This window comes from Pelodiscus sinensis, chromosome 5 (assembly GCF_049634645.1).
Source record: "Pelodiscus sinensis isolate JC-2024 chromosome 5, ASM4963464v1, whole genome shotgun sequence".
In the NCBI taxonomy this organism is placed as follows: Eukaryota; Metazoa; Chordata; order Testudines; family Trionychidae; genus Pelodiscus; species Pelodiscus sinensis.
This window is the reverse complement of record NC_134715.1, coordinates 72,929,791-72,954,643: the sequence shown is the minus strand read 5'-3', so window position 1 is coordinate 72,954,643 and position 24,853 is coordinate 72,929,791. Positions and strand designations below refer to the sequence as shown.

At 40.1% G+C, this 24,853-nt stretch overlaps 1 protein-coding gene and 1 long non-coding RNA gene across 3 annotated transcripts in view; one reads left to right on the top strand and one right to left on the bottom strand.

The window, feature by feature from the left end:
* TENM3 (teneurin transmembrane protein 3) overlaps positions 1 to 24,853 on the bottom strand; it is a 2,294,790-nt gene that overhangs the window by 2,026,436 nt on the left and 243,501 nt on the right. The gene's annotated exons all lie outside the window — the stretch shown is intronic.
* Positions 9,799 to 16,918, top strand: LOC142829631 (uncharacterized). Its single transcript, XR_012904251.1, has 3 exons — positions 9,799 to 9,934; positions 11,318 to 11,409; positions 15,886 to 16,918. It is a non-coding gene; the product is annotated as an uncharacterized LOC142829631 (long non-coding RNA).

Below are 24,853 nucleotides of genomic sequence, written 5' to 3'. Positions count from 1 at the left end.
TATGGAGAGGAAGGGGGAAGCCTTCCTCCCAGGGTCGGGAGCAGATGTCAGCCACGAGGGGCAAGTGTTCAAGCAGCTGAGAACAACTGCCATCCACCAGGTCCATCAGGCCGGGGTGCACATCCAGGAGGCCCTGAGGGAGAGGTTCTCTCAAGGACTACAGTAACTCTCTCCAGGGCTTCTCCCATAGAAGCCTTTGGCATTCTGCCTTATCCCTTCCCCATCATAAGTGAGCACGGTTCAGCCTATTCATTGAATGAGGCAAGAGTCCTTTGAAAAAATATAATCAGTTAATTAAAGACAGTATCATAATGCACAGGTACAAATGTGTTGAATTAAGTTTCATAAACAACAGGAAGTCCTGTGGCACCTTATAGACTAAGGGTATGTCTACAGTAGCTCAGTAGTTTGAGCTAAGTAGGCAAATGAAGGCAACCAGAGTTGCAAATGAAGCCTGGGATTTAAATATCCCGGGCTTCATTTGCATCTTCCTAGACGCCGCCATTTTTAAATCCCCCTTTGTCCGAACTCCGTGCCCGCGGTTACACGCGGCACGGAGTAGGTAGTTTGAATTAGGATCTCTAATTCAAACTACCATTAAACCTCATTCCACCTCTATAACAAGGTAATTCGAACTACCTACTCCATGCCGCGTGTAGCCACAGGCATGGAGTTCGGACTAAGAGAGATTTTAAAATGGCGGTGCCCAAGAAGATGCAAATGAAGCCCGGGATATTTAAATCCCGGGCTTAATTTGCAACTCCGGATGCCCTCATTTGCCTACCTAGCTCGAACTACTGAGCTAGTGTAGATATACCCTAACAGATTTATTGGAGCTTAAGATTTCATGGGCAAAGACCCACTTCATCAGAGGCATGACATTTCATAGACAGCCTTATTCTGGCATTTTAAAGCTTATGAGTGCTTGATTTTGCAACCTTAATAATATTTTAATACAGCTTTTTTAGTGTATAATACATGCAATCCAAATGTGTAGATGCATGTTTAGATATTGTATAATAATAATTATATGATTAACATATACACTGATTGGAAGATAAGTACTGTATATAGAAACCCTATATTAGTGAACAACAAATGTCAGAGAAAGATGTGAGAAATTTTACAGTGAAACTGAGGGTGTGTTTAAACTACATGGCTCCATCGACAGAGCCATGTAGATTAGGCTGATTGGCAAAGGGAAATGAAGCCGCGATTTAAATAATCGCGTCTTCATTTAAATTTAAATGGCTGCCACGCTGAGCTGACAAACAGCTGATCAGCTGTTTGTCGGCTCAACGCACTAGTCTGGACGCTTCCACGCCGACCTGAAAGCCCTTTATCGACCTCCCCGTTATGCCTCGTAGGATGAGGTTTACCGGGGAGGTCGATAAAGGGCTTTCATGTTGGCAGGGGAGCATCCAGACTGCCCTGATCTGCCGACAAATAGCTGATACGCAGAGCGGGGCAGCCATTTAAATTTAAATGAAGACGCGATTATTTAAATCGCGGCTTCATTTCCCTTTGTCGAACAAACAAATCTACATGGCTCCTTTAAAGGAGCCATGTAGTTTAGACGTACCCAAAATTTCAAAAGTCAGAATAATTCACAGTTAAAGAACTGTGAAGATTCTTTCACATCCTAAATAGTTTTTGATTTGCACGTTAAATATATTTCCTTTTTTGTGTGTGGAAACTTTCATAAATATGTGTGCCAGAGAAAAATCGGGACATGGACATTTACTGTTAAAGGCAAAAATAGCAAAAGCTGCATACAGATAGAACAGTATCAGTTATAAACATCATTTCTGAATCACTATTTTTTACTAATGTATGCATGTTTTAGAGCACTGAAAAGAATTATCGGACAAAGGCTTTTCTAAAAATTATGATCAGTCTAATGTGAGTTGTCTTTGTCTTTTAAACTGCGGGATTTCTCCAATACTGTACATGCCTTTATAATTACTTTAGTTGAATGTGATACTTTAATGAATACCAGTTTAATTAAATTAAATTTCTCCCTAGTGGTAACTCAATCAAAATGCATTCTACCCTCATTATATTATCTGTAGGAGTCCAACATTGTAAGTGCTATAAGAGCTTGTTTTAATGAGAGTGGTCATAATGTACTATACTTGAGAGTCAAGTTAGAGACACTTTAAATATCATATAACAGAGACATTTATATTAAGATGAGAGGGTTGTTACATTAATATCTAATTGGTATAGTCTGTTTATTGCAAGTATTGACACTAAAATTATATTTTTATGGATGTCTTACTTATGATAAGCTTCTACATAGAGTGTTATAATGAATACAAATTGTAATCACAATTATTATAGTTAAACTGATATAAATGTAGAATTACAAATATTTTCTCCATCTCAGTTATTATGACAGTAACCAATGAAGTTTATTCTGAAATGCTGTTCATTTCTACTTTATGTGGGGTCGGGAGAAAAATTTCACACTGCTGATAATGAAAATGTTCTCCTTTTCAATGTTCATTTTCAAATCAAGATCTGTCTATTTTAAGATTGTTTGTAATGCACATTGCTGTTATATTAAAGAACTTTCCTTTAAAGCATGTTTCCCAACAGAAGTCCCTAGAGGACTTCTCTATGGAGTCTTCTACTCTTCTTTCCTTCCCAACTGCTGGAAGAACTGGGTTTGGTGCAGAAATATGTTGAAACAATCACAAAATGAGTTGCACTTTAGACCTTTTTTAGTTTCTGTCAAGTGTATCCTTAGGTAACATATATGTCCTTCTGACCTCATTCTGAGTGGAATCACACAGTCGAGCCACTCTGGGACTGGGTCTTTAGGCTTGAGCCCCCTTTTCCCAACTGTGTCAATACAACAGACACAAATGCATTTGGTACATATTAGTCATTTTACTCTGTGGACCTGTGATCAGCATATTTATTAAAGTATCTCAAAAACTGAATTTTCAAAGCAAAACAGTATTTACTGCATGTAATATAAAATTATTCAAGATAGTTATGCTGTAGTGAATAGTTACAAAGAGATTTCAACTAAAAAAGTGACAGAGTTGCAAAATGGAAAAATAATCACAACTATACATACAAAATGATGGGATCTAACATAGCTGTCACCCTCAAGAAAATTTATGAAATCATGGATGGTATTGAGAAAGTGAATAAGGAAGTGTCGGTTATCTCTTTACATAACATAAAATCAAGAGATTATTCAATGAAATTAGTAGACAGAAGATTAAAATAAATAAAAGGAAGTATTTCTTCACACAATATAGTCAACAATTGGAATTTGTTTCCATAGTGTATTGTGATGGACAAAAGCATAAGTGGGTATAAAAAAGAATAGTTAAGTATATGGAGGATAGGTCTATCAATGGCTAACAGCCAATATGGTCAGGGATGTGACTAGTGTTCCTTCTAAGATTTCCCATCCATGAGCAGAGTGAATTCTGTCTTTGCAGCAACATTAATGTCATGGGTGCTTGTTTGGATGTGCACCATTGTGGCACCCACCAGCTACTAATAACATTTATATATAATTTAAAAGCTTCAGAGGGGTAGCCAAGTTAGTCTGTAACTAGAAAAACTTAAAAACAATGAATAGTTTTACAAGAAAAAATACTAAACCAAGGGATAATTAACAAGGTGAATGACCCTCCAGTACAGGAATCAGGGCAGGGGGTAGGAAGTATGTGGGGAGCAGAGAGGACAGGATTCAGGACAGGAGGAGCTCAGGATGAGGGGCTGAGAGGTTGGGGAGGTGGCAGCTCATCACTGGGATAAGGCTGGAGCTGGGCTGCCCTTTCCTCCAGCCGTTCCTTGCAGAGAGTGGGCCCAGGACTGAGCAGCCTGGCCCCTCAGGAAGCTGCTAGCTTTGGGGTGGGGGACAGAGTGGAGTTGTGATGCCTGGCCCCTGGCCAGTGACAGCTCTTTATAGGAGGAAGGGCTGGGGCTGGGCTTCCCAGCTCCCTCAATCGGTGGGCAAGGGAGGAGCTGGAGCTGCACTGCCAAGTGCTCCCAGCTGGCTGGCTGGCAGCTCATTGCATAAGGGGACCAGGTTTACTGGCTGGTGGCCACTCATCTGACTGGTGCTGCAGCTGAGAGCTGGGAGATAGGATTGGGGACCATGCGGTGGCTCCAGCCCCAGTTGCGAGAGCAGTGGCTTCCTGTCACGTGGCTCTGGACCTGACCAGGGCCACCAGAGCAGCTGCTACCTACCATGTGCCCCTGCATAGCAGCTGCCACCATCACATGGTCTGCCCACCATATCTGAAACCGGGGCTGATGAGTCCACCAGAATCCGCCAGGCTGCCACCACCATCATTCACCTTCATGTCCAACAGGAAAGTGAGTGGTGGTGAGTGCTGCTGCAGGGCTCTGCAGCTGAGGTGCACAGGCCTAAAATTTCTTGTATGCAGATGCACAGGCACTCAACTGAGGGGGAACCCTGACTGGAACTCTATGCTCTATGTCCCTGAACCTAAAACATACAGAAATTGGGACTGACTAATGGGATAGATCATTCAAAAATTTGCCCCATTTTCTTTAGTAGTTCTGAAGCATCTGGGGTTGGATGCTGTCAAATGACAGGATTTTGGATTAGATGGACTACTGGTCTGACCCAATATGGCCAGTATCATGTTCTTATTCATTCCCCAAAGCTACTTAACACATAAAGCAAAGGCCAGTTCTTAATCTTTTCTTGCCAGCTTTTGTCAATACTCCTCACTTCAGCTACCCGCTCTTTCTAGAGGACAATGCGAACTGTCCTACTCAACACCTGATTTTTATTTCCAATCATTTTCTTGCATCCTGTCAGCTCTGTTCTCAGCTGGCAAAATAACTGTCAGTAAGGTTAGTGTCAATGAATTGCCTCTGCAGAGTTATAAACCTGACTATTGCATGTACATTTTTGATGGAAAGGCCCTCAGTAAGACTCTTTATGTTTATGTTTCTTGCTTAATTCCTTTAACAATTCTTTTTTATTTAAGTTTATAACAAATAACCCACCATAAATATGAATAAGTATACATGAAAGTATGCACCATATTCATAAAAATATGGCAATTTTCCCAGTACATTCCATATGTATTTGTTATTGTATAGGGCTGTCAATTGACATGCATTAATGCCTGCAATTAACACAGTCCAGGATTAATGTGTTAATTTTTTTAACATGTTAATTGCAGGCGTTAATGCAACACAGAGCCCGGTATCAGCTTGGGACTTTCCAGCTGACACTGGGCTCCAATGCCTCTTTAAAATGCACAGAGGTGGCATTTACAAAGGAGCAGCCACCTCACAGCTGAGTTGGGGATCAACTGTGCGGCGGCTGCGCCTTAGAAACCCCGCCTCCACATGTTTCAAAGGGGCAGTGGAACCCGGGGTCAGCAGGGACTCCCTAGCTGACTCTGAGTTCTGGGGAAATGCTGTGCAGAGCCCAGGCTCAGCTGGCACGTCCTCAGCTGACCCCGGGCTCCAGGGCTGCCCCTTTAAAACACTGCCTCCGTGAGCATTTTAATGGGGCAGCCTTGGAACCCGGGGTCAGCTGGGGATTCCCCAGCTGATCCCAGGTTCTGGGGAAATGCTGCACAGCGCCCGGGCTGACCCTGGTCTCCATGGCTTCCCCTTTGAAACACTGCTTTGTGGTTTCAAAGTACTGCCATTTTGAAGTACCCCTTCCCCCCCCTTTGATGCCTCTATATAGTAGAGGCAGCAAAGGGGAGGGATCGACTAGTCCACTAGATTTGGTTATCGGATATATGACCAATTGACTAGTCTTCAACTTCCCTACCGGGGATCAGCTGGGCACTCCAGCTGATCCCGGGCTCCTAATGTGCTGCCCCTTTGAGGCGCTGGGGCAACGTTTCTAAGGGCTAGCACAACATGGATCCTGGGATCAACTGGGCACTCTAGATGATCCTGGGCTCTGTGTTGCACTACCCCTTTGATATACCACTGCAGCACTTCAAAGAGGCAGCACAATGAGCCTGGGGTCTGCTGGGGACTCCAGCTGATCCAGGGCTCTGTCTTGCGCTGCCCCGTGGAAATGCTGCCCTGGCACTTCAAAGGGGCAGCACTGCATGGAGCTCATTTCAGTTGGGGACTCTAGCTGATCCTGCGTTCCATGCAGCATTGCCCCATTGAAATGTCGCAGTGGCATTTCAAAGGGAAGGTGCACATGATTAATTGCATGATTAAATTATTTTAATAGCTTGACAGCCCTATTATTGTAATTATTTTGGGAAATCATTACCAAGAAAGGCAGCACTTGCAGCTGACATTAAAGGTAGCCAGATATTGTATAAAGAAAGAAGGTCCAGTTGTAAGCATCTGTGACTAGTATTTGTTAAAACAAAAGAAAGGACTATGCAGCACTTTAAAGACTAACAAGATGGTTTATTAGACGATGAGCTTTTGTGGGCCAGACCCACTTCCTCAGATCAAATTCTGGAAGAGAATTGGCATGACCATATATACCAAAGGAATACAATGAAAAAAAGTGTACACATTATAAAACTGACAAATCAGATTTAGAACAGAAGGAGGTGAGGGGAAGGGCTAGTATCTATGAGATAATGATACTAGGGGAAGCTATCTTTGTAATGGGTAAAGTAATTAGCATCTTTGTTAAGGCCCATTTGTAAAGTGTCAAATTTAAGCATGAATGACAGTTCTGAGGTTTCCCTTTGTAGTCCGGTGTTAAAGTCTCTTTGAAGTAAGATACATGTAGTAAGGTCTTTAAGACTATGCCCAGGTTGGCTGAAATGAAAAGAAACTGGTTTGTGCTCGTGAAGATGTCTGATGTCTGATTTGTGGGCATTAATTTTTTGGCGAAGTGTCTGAGAAGTTTGTCTAATATACATAACAGAAGGACACTGTTGGCACATAATGGCATAAATTATATTTTTGGATGAATAGGAATATGTGTTTTTGATCTTGTAACTGACATGGTTAGGTCCAGTGATGGTATCAAAGGAGTAAATATGTGGAGAAAGTTGGCAATGGGGTTTGTTGCTAGGGAAAGTTCCAGGGTTGGTATTGCTGTGGTATGTCCTGTGGTTGTTGGTAAGAATAATCCTGAGGTTAGGCGATTGTCTATAGGAATCTATGAGTCTGTCCCCCAGAACCTCTCGAAGTGTAGTATCCTGTTCCAGTATAGGTTGTAGGTTATTGATAATGCATTGGAGGGGTTTAAGTTGGGGGCTGAAGGTGATGACAAGTGGTGTTCTATGGGTATTCGTCTGGCTCTTTCAATTTGCTTTTTTATTTCCCCCAGTGGGTAATTGAGATTTATAAATGCTTGGTAGAGATCCTGAAGTTTCTGGTGTCTGTCAGTGGGATTAAAGCAGATGCGGTTGTACCTAAGGGCTTGGCTATAGACGATGGATCGTATGGTGTGTCTTGGATGGGAGCTGGAGACATGTAGGTAACTGTAGGAGTCAGTGGGTTTTCTGTAGAGAGTGGTATTTAATTTACCATTAGTAATTTCTACTGTGGTGTCTAGGAAATGGATCTCTTGTGTAGAGTGGTCCAGGCTGAGATTGATGGTGGGGTGTAGGTTGTTAAAGTCTCTGTGGAATGCATATAGTATTTCTTGGCCATGGGTCCAGATCATAAAGATGTCATCGATGTAGCATAAGTAAAGGAGGGATAAAAGGGGACGGGATCTGAGGAAACATTGTTCTAAGTCAGCCATAAAAATGTTGGTGTAATGTGGGGCCACGCAGGTACCCATGGCTGTTCTGCTGATCTGGAGGTATAAGTTGTCCCCAACCTGGAAATAATTGTAGGTGAGAAAAAAGTTACATAGTTCTGCTACCAGATTGGTTGTGTTATCCTCTGGGATAGTGTTTCTAATTGCTTGTAATCCATCTTCATGTGGAATATTGGTATAGAGAGCTTCTACATACATGGTGGCAAGGATGATGTTATCAGTGAGGTTTTTGATGTTTTGTAGTTTTCTCAGGAAGTCACTAGTATATCAGAGATAGCTAGGAGTGTTGGTTACATAGGGTTTGAGAAGAGAGTCTACATAGCTGGATAATCCAGTAGTGAGCATGTCAATACCTGAAATGATGGGACATCCGGGGTGTCCAGGTTTATGGATTTTGGGAAGCAAATAGAACAATCCTGGTCGGGGTTCAGAAGGTGTTTCTGTGTGGATTTGGCCCTGAGTAGAGGCAGGGAGTTCTTTAAGGAGACAGTGTAGTCCTTTCTTTTGTTTCAGCAAGATCAGACTAACATGGCTACATCTCTATTACTGTCTAGTATTTGTTCCTTCTAATCTTTCCCATCCACGTGCGGAATATTTTTTTACGTGCACAAAGGCATGTGCAAACATACCCCACCAATAGAAACACAAAACCTAGCGTTGGGTGCTCTGCTAATCAGCGGGGTGACATTTGAATTTCTCCTGAGTGGCCACATAAGCTCACAGTTTACAGGGAACACTGTTCAGGCCCCTAATTCTGCCCTGTCACAGACTTTCTGTGTGAATGTAGCCACTTTTTCAAATGTATTTAGGCATTTAAGGATGGGATTTTCAGAAGTGCTTATACACCTAACTCCCATTGCAACCAAATGTAGTTAAGTTAATCTAGCCTATTTAGGAATGTTGGGAAATCTCAGGAGGCACCTCTCTACATTTTTACATTCTCTAACACTTTTCAAAACCTGTCCTGCTGCTCCTCTTTATTTCTATTTCCAAACAATAAAATGGGGGAAAATAGCTCTTCCCAATTTCAAAGGATTTTTTGAGAATAAAGGTATTAAAAATTGTGAAGCACTCAGATATGGGTAATGGGGACCATAGAAGTACCTATAACAGATTAGTTTGAACTCCTCTGGAAACTCATTATATATCCTGACCCCCCTCAACTCAATGCTTCAGCATGATTTTTCTGCATGAGGAAATCTAGGGAAGAGAAAATGAGCCCATTACTCACACAAATTACCAATGATTTCTTCAAAGGCGGTAACTTAGTCCTACAGAAACTTTTACTACATTCAGGCTGCAACTACGTTGCTGTTTCCATTCTGTCCTTTTAAAACAAAATCAGTTAGTTGTGAAAATTGAACACCAACACCTATCGTCCTCAGAGTGAGAGGTGGCACAGAGATGCCTCTAGATCCATTAATGGATGTCATCCTTATGGTTATGTTTCAAGGTCACCTTTAATATTCTTTGACTTTTCTGTCACTTTCTACACAATTGATCACAAAAAAGTGCTGCTACCTATTTACATAGCTGAGTTGGAGAAAATGGTGAAGAGCTACAAGGCTTCAAACTTTCCTTTACATTAAGATGTAAAATTAGATTATATGCATTGCCTCTTCAGTTTTAAGAACCCTTCAGGTGTAATCTGCTTGTGTCATTACTGTCCCCTCTTATCTCAATGTCAAGGGCATGAGACACTTTATGGAGATTCATTCGTTTAAATAGCCTGACATGGAATTCAGTCTGCCCTGTGATAATTTATTGATACTGTATATTTACCTGATTCTAGGTGAATTTTAATTATAAAATTGGGGAGGGATAGCTCAGTGGTGAGCATTGGCCTGCTAAACCCAGAGTTGTGAGTTCATTCCTTGCGGAACCCATTTAGGGATTTGGGGCAAAAATTTGTCAGGGATGGTATTTGGTCCTGCTGTGAAGGCAGGGGACTGGACTGAATGATCTTTCAAGGTCCTTTCCAGTTCTAGGAGATAAGTTATAAATTAATGGAGATTGCCTAACAATAGTTTGTTTGGAAAAACAGGCTCAAAATAAGCCACTGTTCAGTAACACTTGAGCCTTGTTAAGGTACAGTGCCCAAACCATTGGCTCTGAGGTCTCTGGTTAAGTTTCCTGCTGAACCTTCAACATTAGTTTTAAACAAGAAAAAGAACTATCTGTAGTGTTATTCAAAAGGATCCATATCTCAACACAGAGGTGAGTGCCTGTTGTGGGGAAGGAAGTAAAGATATGGGGACTCAATGGGAATAACTTTTTAGGTAAAACAGCTTTGAAGATAGACTCAGTGCACTCTATGCTCTCATTGTGAGGCTTCCAAATGTTTCATCTTCTTAATTGCTGCAGCCAGCACTTGGGGTGCTGTTTCTGGTCTGACTGACTTTTATGCCTCATTTTCCATCTGTATTCTCATCACTTTTATGTCTACACTGATGAAAGATATAGTTTGAGCAGTACCAGGTGGATTTATTTTCTCTGACAAAAGCTTTCTAAATTGCTTCTGATATATATTGCATGATGCTTTCTTATTCAGTCTCTCTTTGTGCCCCATTTTTTGTAATTCACTGGTTCCAATCCATTGATCTTTGCACATTTCCTTTCTAGCAGAACATTTACAATCCCAAACTATTTCTGGTTGTCTGTTCACTGATTTTTCCACTTCCAACTCTACTGTTTTGTATTTATTTCTTTCCCAGAGCATTTCCCTGCCATGCATCATGTCATTTCCAGTGCCCCTTACATCGTCTCTACCTTAGCTCTATGGTTATCTCAAAATGTGCGAAGTTCATTGGGGGGGGGGGGGGGGGAGAGAAGGTGGAGAAGCCAAATACACAAACAAGATATAAATACATTTAATATGGACACAAAACCAAAGATCTATTGCTCCAAATATGACATGTTAGTCATTTTAATTCTCTACACAGAGACACATGTCTAGCTCAAGGTAATAGCACCATCCCAATTTTTCTCTTTTGTCTAAAAAGAATGACAAAATTGAAATATCTAAGGGTATGTCTACATTTGCTCCCTAGTTCAGACTAGGGATGCAAATCTAGGCGACCGAAATTGCTAATGAAGCAATTTAAATAATTTAAATATCCCACGCTTCATTAGCAAGATCTCGCCCGAAGTGCTAGTCCAAATCATAGCTGATTTGAACGAGGAAGTGCGCGCCTGGACGTGGTAGTTCGAACCAAAGCCCTTGGTTCGAACTAATGTTACTCTTCATTTTTTGAGGACCAAGGGCTTTGGTTCAAACTACCGCATCCTGGCGCACACTTCCTGGTTCGAATCAGCTGTGATTCGGACTAGCACGCCAGGCGAGATCATGCTAATAAAGCACGGGATATTTAAATCTCCACTTCATTAGCCTGAACTAGGGATGCAAATGTAGACATACCCTAATTCTTTCAACTCATATGATAAAGTGAGACTTATTTAATGGCAAAATGTTTTACGCATTCAAGCACTTAAGATTAAACCAAATTAAAAAGAGAGAAAAAAAGAAAACTAGTATTTTTCCTGGTAAATGTCAGTTTTGAATTGTGGCTGCAACTAACTATATGTTTATCACTTTCTCAGACACTACCTCAATCAACACCTATGTTCTGGACTTCCAACACTCCTGTCATCTGAAGAAGTGGGCTGTGCCCATGAAAGCTCATTATTCCATTGTTAGTCTTTAAAATGCTACCAGACTATTGTTGTTGTTTTTAAGTTTTTCATGAAAAATATGCCAGGCAGGATAACTGAATATCCCGTGACTCTTTTCAACCTGAAGTGACTTAAGATATGAATAACAGAGTAGTTGCTGTAATTTATTGACTGGCTTACTAATCATATCTGACCATTGATGGAGCAGTATATTATATGGTAATGTCCAAGATCCAGTGAAAAATTCCCTTAAGACTTAATTGCTACAAATTACTAAGCCTTAAAAAAAGAAACTTTGCTCCCAATGAATTTACATTAACTAAGTAGATATCAAAGCCAACATGTAGGAGATCAACATATAAATAACTGGAATGATATGTTTATTCAGACATCTTGAATCCTGGCAAGTCATACCAAAAGCATTATTTATAAAATGTGTCTATTTTGCATATCTGTGCAGCATTTTTTGGTCATTCATGTCCTCTGGTTCAGTTGCATAATTCACTGTTGCTCTAGTTATTTATCACTCTAGAACTCTGCCAAAGTAAAGTGTGCAAGACAAGTCTGAAGGTAAGTGATAACTATTACAAATAAGTCCCTACTGAAAAACTGAAAGCATACAGTGACTGCTATATGCTTTAAACAGAATAATCTGAATAAATGGAGGTAAAGTGACTATGCTACTTTAGAATAACTATTCAAAAATATTTAAAAAATAAAAGCTATTGAAACATAGTGCTGAACATTTCTCATATTTGTCCAAAGAGACCTTCTCACACTACACACACTTTTACTGGGATAATGGGTAGATTTTTCCCCTTCTATAGAGTGGAACGCATGGAATGGTAAAATTGTGTTGCATCTATATGGCCTGCCTACTTCAGTCTACATAGGATCTCATACCACCCTTATTAATAGCTAAGTATCTTCCAGCATGAAGTGAGTAGTATCTGTCACACGTGGTTAGTTCTTTCATTATATCACCAAGTTGAGAACTGTGTGTGCAGTGTAGTGTTGTTTTCCTAAATTTTTGGTGCTAGGCTTTCAAAATGAGAGCCTTTTTAACACAGTATTTTTATATATACACTTCCATACTGTTTTTTTCCCTTAAAAGTGCAAATTGTACCATACACAACTGTAACCACCCTATGTGAGAACCACTGCGAGAGCTTCTGCACAGATCTCTGTCACCCAAGCTACATTCATGCTGGCAGGCAGGATGGCAAGCTGAGATTTTGACCTGTAATGGTATATGTGGATTATACATCCAATATTACCTCAAATTATCTGGGGTAATCCCTAAATTTGTGAAACTGATTGTTCCTTCCTAAGAGGAATATTTTGCATTTGTCCTTATTAAACTTCATCTTATTAACCTTAGACCATTTCTCGTTTGTCCAGATCATTTTGAATTATGACTCTATCCTCCAAAGCAGTCGCAACCCCTCCCAGCTTTGCATCATCTGCAAACTTAATAAGTGTACTCTCTATGCCAATATCTAAATAGTTGATGAAGATATTGAACAGAACCGGTCGCAAAACAGACCTCTGCGGAACCCTGCTTGTTATGCCCTTCCAGCAGGATTGTGAACCGTTAATAACAACTCTCTGAGAACGGTTATCCAGCCAGTTATGCACCCACCTTATTGTAGCCCCACCTAGGTTTTATTTCCCTAGTTTATTGATAAGAAGATCATGTGAGATCATATCAAATGCCTTACAAATGTCTTGGTATACCACGTCCACTGCTCCTCCCTTATTCACAAGACTCATTATCCTATAAAAAAAAAAAGCTTACTATCTTCCAGATGTTTACAGATGAATTCCTTAATTACTTGCTCCATTATCTTTCCGGGCATAGAAGTTAAATTGACTTCTATGCCAAATGGTCTGTAGTTTCCTGGGTTGTTCTAAATCCTATGTTTAAAGTTTCTATTTCAAACCACAGAGTCTCCATTGCTATTCAAATGGGTGGAAAAAGGGACTAATCTTTTTAATATTATCTGTTTAATCCTAACCTTCTTCTCAAAACCGGATGAACATTTTTTCCCCTGAAACTTCAAAAGAAAAATGAAAGAAAACAAACTAATAAAAAGACCCACACAAGAAACCAATCTCAACATCAGACCAAGCATGAACAATTTCATCTCAAAATTTCCCAGTATCAAGAAAGTACTTAAGAATATGCTTATACATATTTCTGAATTAGAGTAAAAGTTTGGTAAAGTTAGACGCAATCGAAAATGGTTATAATGGTTTATAACACTACCATCACTCCCTGTAATTAAGGAGTAGGACATATGTTTGCATTTTTTTAGTGAGATGCTATGGTAAATCAACCCTAATTAAACATACTGAATGTGTTTAAAACAAAACCACAATTTGAAACCAAAAAGAACCCCAAACCTGGTTCATAAGGCAAGTTACTGAATTTTACATAAAGGATATTAAGATTAAGATGAAGTGTACTATCAAAGGTAAAAAGGGAAACTTCTGACGAATATATTCAACAGAATAGAAAAGATTATACAACTCAAGAGTGAGGAAGCAGATGCTCTAGTCATATCAGTTAAGTGTTTATGACCATGACTATTAATTATTGTACAAACTGTGTAGCCAGTTTAAGAAGAGCAGCAAGTGTTTAGGTAATAAAATTGTACAATGAAATCAGCAGCCCAGAAAGATTATATAATATTCACAATAAGGCTACAAAAATACACAATCTTTGCTATGTCAGCTAGAGTTAATATTATTTTTGTGTAAGCTAATTAAAATCAGGACATGAAAAGTTCAAATGTAAAACATAAATGAAGATATTTAAACGAGGATTCAAATATTAAAGAAAAATCATAAATCCTTGCTAAATATATGGCAGCAATTACAGTTACGTAGATTGATTTCTCTGAAGCCTAGATTTGAGAATGTATATGGGGGAAGTGGAAGAAATGCTGGGATGGTGGATGGTTGATGAGAATGGTGATGGAAACTTTTCTTCACAATGAAAACTGTAAGCATGGTAAATTTTAACTGGTATATTCTTATCATTTAAAGTTTAACTCTGAAAATGTTTTGTTCTCCATCTGCAAGTACTCCCACCTCTCTTAATATCATTTTGTAATTTCAAATGTTCTTCTCAACCCTCATCTCCATACACACACATACCATGCTCAGGTACAACACCTCCATGTTACACAGTACCCTCCAAATACAGCTGTGCCTACTGTGACAGCAATTAATGTGGCCCAATGCTGGTTAAACATTCCTGAATGTAGCTGACTAGAACAAGTTTGTTGTAAAAGAAAGAGGGAGTCCAGAGATTGTTCCTTAAATATATCAGATGCCTGACAGAGTAAGATGAATATTAACAATTAACTGTCTCTTCCGCTCCAAAAATATTATAGACCTTGAAGAAACAAGGTACAAGGTAGCAAAGCCAAGGTATGTGGCTGAGGGAGAAAAGGGAAAAGCTGCAAACACCTCACTCAGTAAGACCATCTGCTAATGGATGCAGATGTCTGGTGTGGAATCCTTGAGAAAGGGGCTTGAGACAGAAAAAGTGCAGATCTGAATAAAGACATTAAATTATCTATCATAGTGAATCCAGCATTATGTCGTATGGCACATTATATCTGAAAATGAACAAAATAATCTCAATATTTCTAAAGAGAAAAGATATGCTAATAATTTTTTTAAAAAAGCTTGGCATTATTTGACATTTACTGAAGATTATTTTTACACTTTTAACTATTAAGTGTTCCACAGTATAACAACTTTGACTGCTCTTCAAAGATGACATATTTTGTCATCCCAATGCGGCCTAAAATAGACTCTTTATCTATTCAACAAAGGTTTTGAAAGTTTAAGATAAGAATTACATTATGTTCAACCACAGAAATGATGTTTGGAAGTTCAAAGAGATCACCACATTTACTGAGGAAAGTATTCTTAATGATATCATTTAAGAAGGCTGCTACATGCCCACCTTTCCTGTCAGAAAAGATACAATTTAATAGCAGTCTTGTTCTCATTACCAAACAAATTTTACATTGATTTTAAACTGGACTTATTACATGCAAGGTTGAAATGCTGCTGAAGGTGTACAGGATATCAGACAGAACCTGCAGACTATTAGTTTAAATTAATAATTTGGGACCAATGTCACTTTAAGACAGCACACTGCATTGCAGCCCGGAATGTGTTTCATGTGTACTCTCTAACCAGCTGCCATGGCAAAATCAGATTCTCTCTCATTAAAATAAAAAGCTCAACATCATTATTCTTCCAAACCCAACAAAACTAAAATTTTAAAAAGGTAAGGTTTTTTTGCAGTTAGAATATTTAACTATTTAAAAAGGCTGCAGCAGCTGCAGTCTTTCCCTCTAGACTCAGGTTACAATAGAATGACCTTTCAGCATAAGACAGAACAAGAGACTGACTTTCAGATGTTTCCTCCTCTTTATCCTCCCTTCTAATGAGCATCCATTTCACCATTTCAGACTTGATCTCATTGAAGTCAGTTCACTGAATGGACATCTGTGATTTGCCCTGCTCCAGGATAGAGTTTTAACCCTCCTGTTACCTCCACCACACAATGGAGAGGATATATACATTATCTCAGCCAATTTGTCAGAGTGGGAGTTGAGATGGAAGACAGGTGAGGAGAGATCCCACAGGACAATGATGGAAAAGAATACAATACAAGGAAGAGTATGTATGTTGTTGGAAAAGACTGATACATGTTGGAAATAGATAATATTATAATGGAGGAGAAAAACATTTTAAAAAAACCTGACAAAATAACAAGAAAACAACAACATAGTACATAAGACAGATATTGAAGCACGTCAGAAGTGGAAAATAAACAATGTAATGGAGGAAAGAAGAAAAGGTAGCTTTAGAAGAAAAAAAAACCTCATTTCCTAAAATCTCAGAGAAAGTGTATCAATTGGAAAACAAAGATTCTGGAAACAAAAAGTATATAAAAATCCAAGATATGAGTGGGTGTGAGGAACAGTGTAAGAAGAGAAAGAAAAGGACAAGAACACAATTGAAGAATAAAGTGCATAGCACATTTTTATATTTTTTTATTTCTGCTTGTGTATGTGTACACACAGAGAGAGAGAGAGAGAGAGAGAGAGAGAGATTGCTCATAAGGAACCATTGTTTGTCCATGCTGGAAGAAAGACAGGAGACCATGGATTTGGTCACAACTTTATTCACATATAATATTTGACAATTCACAAACTGTTGAGAGGAACTGAAACACACATTCAGCCCCTCTTCCTCAGTCCTCCCTCCCCCCCATGGGGGCCAGGAAAAGAAGAGAGTCAGGTCATGACTGATAATATGTAAGAGCCCAAAAGCCTCCCTTACATTTCTTCAGATCTTGTTCCAGTACATTTTATCTGATAACCATAGGCATGTCTGCTCTGGATATCAAGCACAATTTTTACATATGTTGCGACATAACCTAAATGACCAGCTCCATTCTACTGGGTCCAGACTTACTATGGAGAAGGCAAAAAAAAAATCCACCTCTGTCAGTCTGGGTCTCAAGTCTCTCAGGGTATGTTATTTTGGAGTAATTGACACTCTGAGATAAAGAGCATGTCTACACAACATGCCATTATTTAGAAATAATGGTGAGTTGGAGGACTTCTTAATCCAACTCCTGTAACCCTCATTAGATGAGGAGTAAGGGAAGTCGAAGGAAGAGTGTTTTTCTTAGACTTCTTCCTGTGTAGACATCATCGAATTAAGTTATTTTGACTTCAGCTATGTAATTAACGTAGCTGAAGGTGTGTAGCTTATTTCAACTTTTGCCTTCCTATGCAGATGTTCCCTTGGGAAAAACAAGAACCACAAAACCTATTCCCCAAACCTGATCTGTTCTGAAATTCTTCTCATTCAGACCATGTGTAGGGAGATAAACATCCGCTCTACATATTTGATGTACATACACACACACATTCTGATAAGAGAAAAAGAAAATAGAAAAATTAAATATAAAATCTATATCAGCATGTGTCTATCCTCAGTTCATCTATCTGTCTATGTATCCATTTGTTCAACATCTCCTCCTAAACAGTAAGAGCTAGGGCCACCAAATTTGGTAGGCAGCTTCCTCTTATTTTAACAAAGCACGGTCAGGGTTTGGTTGTGCCGGGAGGTCTGGGATAGAGAAAAGGCCCCTGTCCAGCAGTGGGGAGACAAAAGGCCCTGCTGACTAGAGGGGTGAGGGCTGGAGAGAGAGAAAGAGAGAGAGAAGAGCCCTAGCAGCCAGGGGAGAGGAGGTTGAGGGGAAAGAGTAGTTCCCTGACAGCTGGGGATGCTGCGGCGGAGAGAGAGAAGGCCCCACCATCTTGAGTGCAGGAGAGAAAGACCTGCCAGATGAACCCTAACCCTAAGCCCCTCTTCAGCTCCAATCCTCACTCTTGCACCTCCCCAAATCCCCAACCCTTATCCTCAGCTCCTTCTCAAATCCCATCCTGACTACTGCACCCCCTAAGCACCCAGCCTCCTACCCTTTATTCCAAGGCCCTGCCCTGACATATGCACCCCGCTCACTACCAGCCTTCTGCCCTGAAGGACCCATGCAATGCTGGGTAAATCTTGTAGACTTTATAAAACAGTAGTCATATATGATATCTAACTTACCAAATCATGGAAATCATTGACTAACAGACCAAAGCAACCCTGCCTCTCACAGACCAAAGCAGGACTATAATTAATACAGCAATAGAGAGAGACAAAGAGAAAGAAAAGAAAAATAATTGCAAACTTCCAAACCCAGTACAGAATAGACAGGATACTGGTGAATATTATCCATGTTAAATATGTCAGATAAATTATTTATCCTACAATTACTAGTAAAAAGTAATAAATAATTTTCCCATGTAATTCTTGGTGACTTTTTACAAATATTAAAAATATAACATTATCCATGTAACATATTAGATAATTACTTAAGTACACAATTATTTCTAAATTTAGGTGTAGCTTAAGCCAATTTCAATATTTCATAACCTTACATAATTTTGAAATCCTGGAACTGGTGATTCAACAATATTGCTTTCATTCACTCACTTTTACAGAGAATCATATTTTACAATAATCTATTTTTCGTTGAACAGAACTAATATGAAACAAAGTGAAATAAAATTTATCTTAGAAAATGAAAAAAAAAATCATATTTAATGTATTGTGATAGTATGTGTGGAACAAGCTTCCTTTTTTCTTGTTTAAAAAATAGAATAACTACAGCCAGTCCAACAACTATTCTCATGAAGGGCAGATATGGGAGACAATAACAAGGTTAATCTGCGATCCAGTTTGCCAGCATTCGGCATTGTCTAGAATTTCAACGAAACAACTCTGATGAATTAGAATATATCTGTCTCATGAATGTTTCAAGTGTTTTATTCCATATGAACATCCATAACACCACAATGGATAAATGGATATCGGAAGTATACAGCACTAGGTGTCATATATGTTCCTGGGTTAGCAAATTATGATGCATCTATCTATCTGTGTATGTCTGTCTGTCTGCCTGTCATCAGTGAATCTGTCTGTCTACAAGTCTGTTTTTTCAAGAACTCCTCCAAACCAGTAAGAGCTAGGGCCGCCAAATTTGTTTTGCAGATTCCTCTTCTCCTAACTTTAAGCTCGGTCAGGATTTGGTTATGCCAGGACAACTGGAAGCCCCAGGAAAAGGACTGTTTTCTATAATCTGGAAAGGGAGGGGCTGCTGTTCCGAGAGACATGATATGAAAGTGGCCACTGTGAGCAATGATCCTACAGGGGAAAGATATATGCAGAGTTGCTGCTGGGGACATACCACCAAGAGAGTGGCCAACAGGACTGGGGATCCTCCATCTTGTCTGCAAGCACACTGGTAATTAGCCCCCCTGCTCTAAAACCATTCCTCCCTCCCAACTCTTGGCCACAGACCACCCCACCCATGAGTATCCAGTATCTTTGGTAGGAGAAGGCACAGCCTTCCCAAATCACCAAGCATGGCTCTGACCACACTCCACCCCCAGAATGCCTGCTGTAGGCGTCCTTAGGCAGAGTGTTACTGCCCCAGAAAACTCACCCTTCCCTGTCTCCCTTCCTCAGTGCTCCAGGTTGGGGCATGCACATGGCTGCTTTCTCCCCTCCTATGGTGGGGGGCAGGGTCTCAGCAGGAGGAGTGGGGCTGTAGGTGGGGCTGGGGGCCTTCCTCTCTCAGCCCTAGTTGCACCAACCAAACATGCCCTCACCCCAGCAAAGGCTGAAGGTCATGGAACGCCCACTGGAGTTCTGGACCAACCCCTGGAGCCTGTCCCACCTGCAGACAGTCTGCAGGATATGGGGTCAGCCACTGCAGACCGGGAACAGTGCTAAAGCCCCCCCTCCCTGCACAAAGAACCTGCAGGCTATGGGAAAGAGTGTCCCTGCAGGCCAGGTTTGGCCCTAGGAGCCTTGGCTCTTCTCCCTCTCCTACTCTGTCCAGGATGCAGGAAACAGGGAGACCACTGGAGATCAGGACTGGCCCAAGAGAGAGGCTGCAGGTCATGGAAGCTGGGGCTATCCCTCCAACCCTCATGCCCCAAGCCAAGTCAGCAGTGTGGGCCTAACTCATGCAGCCTTGGCCTCCAGGGACTGCAGCCCCAGCCCCACAGGAGGAGCCATCAGCCAGACAGCAAAACCTCCCAGCCCCTCCCCTGCACCTTCCACACTCCCTGCCTTCACACCTGCACCCCCATCCCATGTTTGGGCCACACCCCTGCTCTAAGCCCGTCTCCAATCCCCCTGACCTATTCAATCATGTAAATAATATATGTACAGTTTCCTTTTAATTTACAAAACCAAAAAGAACCCCAAAAACAAACTCTCAAACATTATTACAGTTGAGGACCTGAGCATTGCTGGGTACATCAGCTAGTATTATATATGGCATCTGATGAAGTAGCTTTTACCCACAAATGTTTATACTCAAATAAATCTGTTAGGGTATGTCTACACTTTCACCCTCTTTTGAGAGAGGGATGTAAATGAAGACATTTGAAATTGCAAATGAAGCTGGGATTTAAATATCCTGTGCTTCATTTGCATAATTGCATTATGAATTTATTTCTCAATAGTGCTATTTCAAAATAACAGATGCTGTTAAGACTGGGTTATTTTGAGAGAAAACCCTTCTCTCAAAATAACCTTTATTCCTCATACAATAAGGTTTTCCAGGTATTTTGAGAGAAGGGTTTCTCTCAAAATAACCGCGTCTCAACAGTATCTGTTATTTCAAAATAGCGCTATTGTGAAATAGCGCCATCATGCAATTATGCAAATGAAGCATGGGATATTTAAATCCCAGCTTCATTTGCAATTTTGAATGTCTTCATTTGCATCCTTCCCTTGAAAGAGGGTGCAAATGTAGACATACTCTAAATCTTTAAGGTGTCATAGAACATTCAGTTACAGTTTAACATAGATACCCCTCTGAGATTTTTCTATTGTACAGACATGAATGTATAGATTTATTCTGAGGCAAAAGAAAAACACAGAATTATAGAATCATAGCATACTAGGACTGGAAAGGACCTTGAGAGTCATTGAGTCCAGTCCTCTGCCCTCATGGCAGGACCAAATACTGTCTAGACCATCCCTGATAGACATTTATCTAACCTACTCTTCAATATCTCCAGAGATTGGGATTCCACAACCTCCCTGGGCAATTTATTCCAGTGTTTGACTACCCTGACAGTTAGGAACTTTTTCCTAATGTCCAAACTAAACCTCCATTGCTGCAGTTTAAGCCCATTGCTTCTTGTTCTATCCTCAGAGGCCAAGGTGAACAAGTTTTCTCCGTCCTCCTTATGACACCCTTTTAGATACCTGAAAACTGCTATCATGTCCGCCCTCAATCTTCTCTTTTCTAAACTAAACAAACCCAATGCTTTCAGCCTTCCTTCATAGGTCATGTTCTCTAGACCTTTAATCATTCTTGTTGCTCTTCTCTGGACCCTCTCCAATTTCTCCATATCTTTCTTGAAATGCGACGCCCAGAACTGGACACAATACTCCAATTGAGGCCTATTCAGCGCAAAGTAGAGTGGAAGAATGACTTCTCATGTCTTGCTCACAACACACCTGCTAATGCATCCCTGAATCCTGTTTTCTTTTTTTTGCATCGGCATCATACTGCTGACTCATATTCAGCTTGTGGTCCACTATAACCCCTAGATCCCTTTCTGCTGTACTCCTTCCTAGACAGTCGCTTCCCATTCTGTATGTGTGAAACTGATTGTTCCTTCTTAAGTGGAGCACTTTGCATTTGTCTATATTAAACTTCATCCTGTTTATCTCAGACCATTTCTCCAATTTGTCCAGATCATTTTGAATTATGACCCTATCCTCCAGAGCAGTCACAACCCCTCCCAGCTTGGTATCATCTGCAAACGTAATAAGCGTACTTTCTATGCCAATATCTAAATCGTTGATGATGATATTGAACAGAGACAGTCCCAAAACAGACCCTTGTTGAATCCCATTTGTTATCCCTTTCCAGCAGGAAACCATTAATAACTACTCTCTCAGTACAGTTATCTAGCCAGTTATGCACCCACCTTATAGTAGCCTCATCACTGAAAATGATTCAGTTGTGGCTAACTTTGCCAAGTGACTTGACACTTAATCCATAGCATAAGAAAATTAGAATTAAAGCATCCAAAGCTGGAAAATTATTACTTAAGATTGCCCTAAAAATATAGTGGTAGAAATGTAGCCGTGTTAGTCTGGTGCAGCTGAAACAAAAAACAGGACTGTGTAGCACTTCAAAGACTAACAAGATGGTTTAATAGGTGATGGGCTTTCGTGGGCCAGACCCACTTCCTCAGATCAAATAGTGGAAGAAAATTGTCACAACCAACGGATACAATTAAAAGAAATGAACACATATGAAAAGGACAAATCAAATTTCAGAACAGAAGGGGGATGGGGGGGGAGGTAAATGTCTGTGAGCTAATGTCTGTTGGTTTTCTTGAGTCTGTCTTAGAGGTGATAATTGGGGAAGCTATCTTTGTAATGGGTAAGTTAATTAGTGTCTTTATTCAAATTTGAGTGTAAATTGTCAAATTTAAGCATGAATTACAGTTCAGAGGATTCTCTTTGAAGTGAAGTCTTAAAAGGTCTTCACTTTTAAGCAGGATGCAGGTAATCAAGTTGTTGAAACAATGTCCTTTCTGGTTGAAATGGCAAGAAACTGTTTTTTCTTTGTCATCCTGTCTTATATCTGTTTTGTGGGCATTGATCCTTTGGCGAAGTGTCTGAGACGTTTGTCCAATGTACATAGCGGACGGACACTTTTGGCATATGATTGCATAAATTATATTTCTGGATGCGCAGGAATATGTGTTCTTGATCTTATAACTCACTTGGTTAGGTCCAATAATGGTATCAGCAGAGTGAATATGCAGACAAGGCTGGCAACGGGGTTTGTTGCAAGGGAAGGTACCAGGGTTGGTAATAGTGTGGTATGTCCTGTGGTTGTTGGTAAGAATCATCTTGAGGTTAGGTGGTTGTCTATAGGAGACTATGGGTCTGTCTCCCAGAGCCTCTCGGAGTTTAGTATCCTGTTCCAGTAGGCTGTAGTTTATTGATAATGTGTTGGACAGATTTAAATTGGGGGCTGTAGGTGATGACAAGTGGTGTTCTATTGTTGGTTTTCTTGAGTCTGTCTTGAAGTAGTTGGTTTCTAGGTATTCGTCTGGCCCTTTCAATTTGCTTTCTTATTTCTCCGGGTGGGTAGTTGAGGTTTATAAATGCTTGGTAGAGATCCTGAAGTTTCTGGTGTCTGTCAGTGGGATTAGAGCAGATGCGGTTGTATTGAAGGGCTTGGCTATAGATGATGGATCGTATGGTGTGTTCTGGATGGGAGCTGGAAGCATGTAAGTAGCTGTATGAGTCAGTGGGTTTTCTGTAGAAAGCGGTGTCTAATTTTCCATTGCTGATTTGTACTGTCGTGTCCAAGAAATGGATCTCTCGTGTAGAATGGTCCAGGCTGAGATTGATAGTGGTATCAGTGCACATAGATGCACACAGAGTCTAGCACATTCCATAACCAATGAGGATGATGGTGCCTGTGGACAGTTAACATCAGCAAAATATCTCATGGACTGCAGTCAGATTACTCTCATGAGCTGGAAGTTATCCATCACTGGTCCAACCACTCTTAAAAGTCTTCACTGATGGAAATTCTACAACCTTCATAGGCAATTTATTCTAGCGGTTAACCATCCTGACACGAAGTTTTTATGAATATCCAGCCTAAACTATCCTAGCTGCCATTTAAGACCATTGTTCTTGTCCTATCCTCAGTGATTATGGAGAACAATTGTTCTCCCTCCTCTTTGTAGCAACCTTCTAGGTACTTGAAAACTGCTATTGTGTCCATCCCCCCCTTATTTTCTTTTTCCCATTCTAAATAAACTCTCAATTTTTTTCAATATTCTGCATCAGTCATGTTTTCTATACCATTAAAACAACAGTTCACCTACTCCATATACAGCAATATTTTTGTGACTAGATAATCCCCTTCTAGGGAAGAGGGAGTTTTGAAAATCTTGTGCTTCCTTGATTTTTCTCTCAAGGAGGGGATGCTTAGAGTGGAGGGGCACAACATTTTAAAGCTTTACTCATGCCAGTTCCACAGATATATGAATTCTGAGAGGAGAGATTGTCCGCTACACAAAGCAGTGTTCTTGAAGTAAGAACACCTTTTTTGCATGGCCTTGGCTTGGTCCCTGTGCTGGTTCAGTAGCAGTCTTGGATGTAACCTAGAGGGTGGTTATACAACTTAGAGACTTGTACAGCTCATTTGCTTATCTGAATTTTGAATTTTTAATCTTAAATTTTTCAGGACAGAAACTGCTTGTTTTCACATCTTGCAATATGCTGACAAATAACTGTTATTATTAATATGAATTACCTTAATTTCCTTACCTAAACATGGTGTAACGCTCTTTGTTTTTACTAAGCAACTGCTGTATTTAACCCTAAAATAGCTACATTTCATTTGGGGGGTGATGCACTCAGTATACATTGTTTACATACTTCACAGGAACTTTGTGAGGTTAAGTTAATGTTCACTTCTTCTGAAGTAACTGAAGTAACAATTTTAAAGGCAGGTGTTATTTAGGTAAGAAGAATGAAAAGTAATTAATGAGTTGGAATCTGACATTTGAGAGCACCAAAATTCACATCTCTATTTTAAAAAAGTGACGTGAGATTATGAATGACAGAGGGGGTCAGAATCACAGTTTACTCTCATATTGAAAAGGGGGAATTTGGATGCACTCCCACATCACTCTGAGTATTGGCTCCATATTGATGTATGGGTAAGAATGTTACTTAATGAGCTAACATCACCACCTTCTGGAGAATATGACTTTTTTGGCAATAGTCTAACTACTTGCTTAGTTT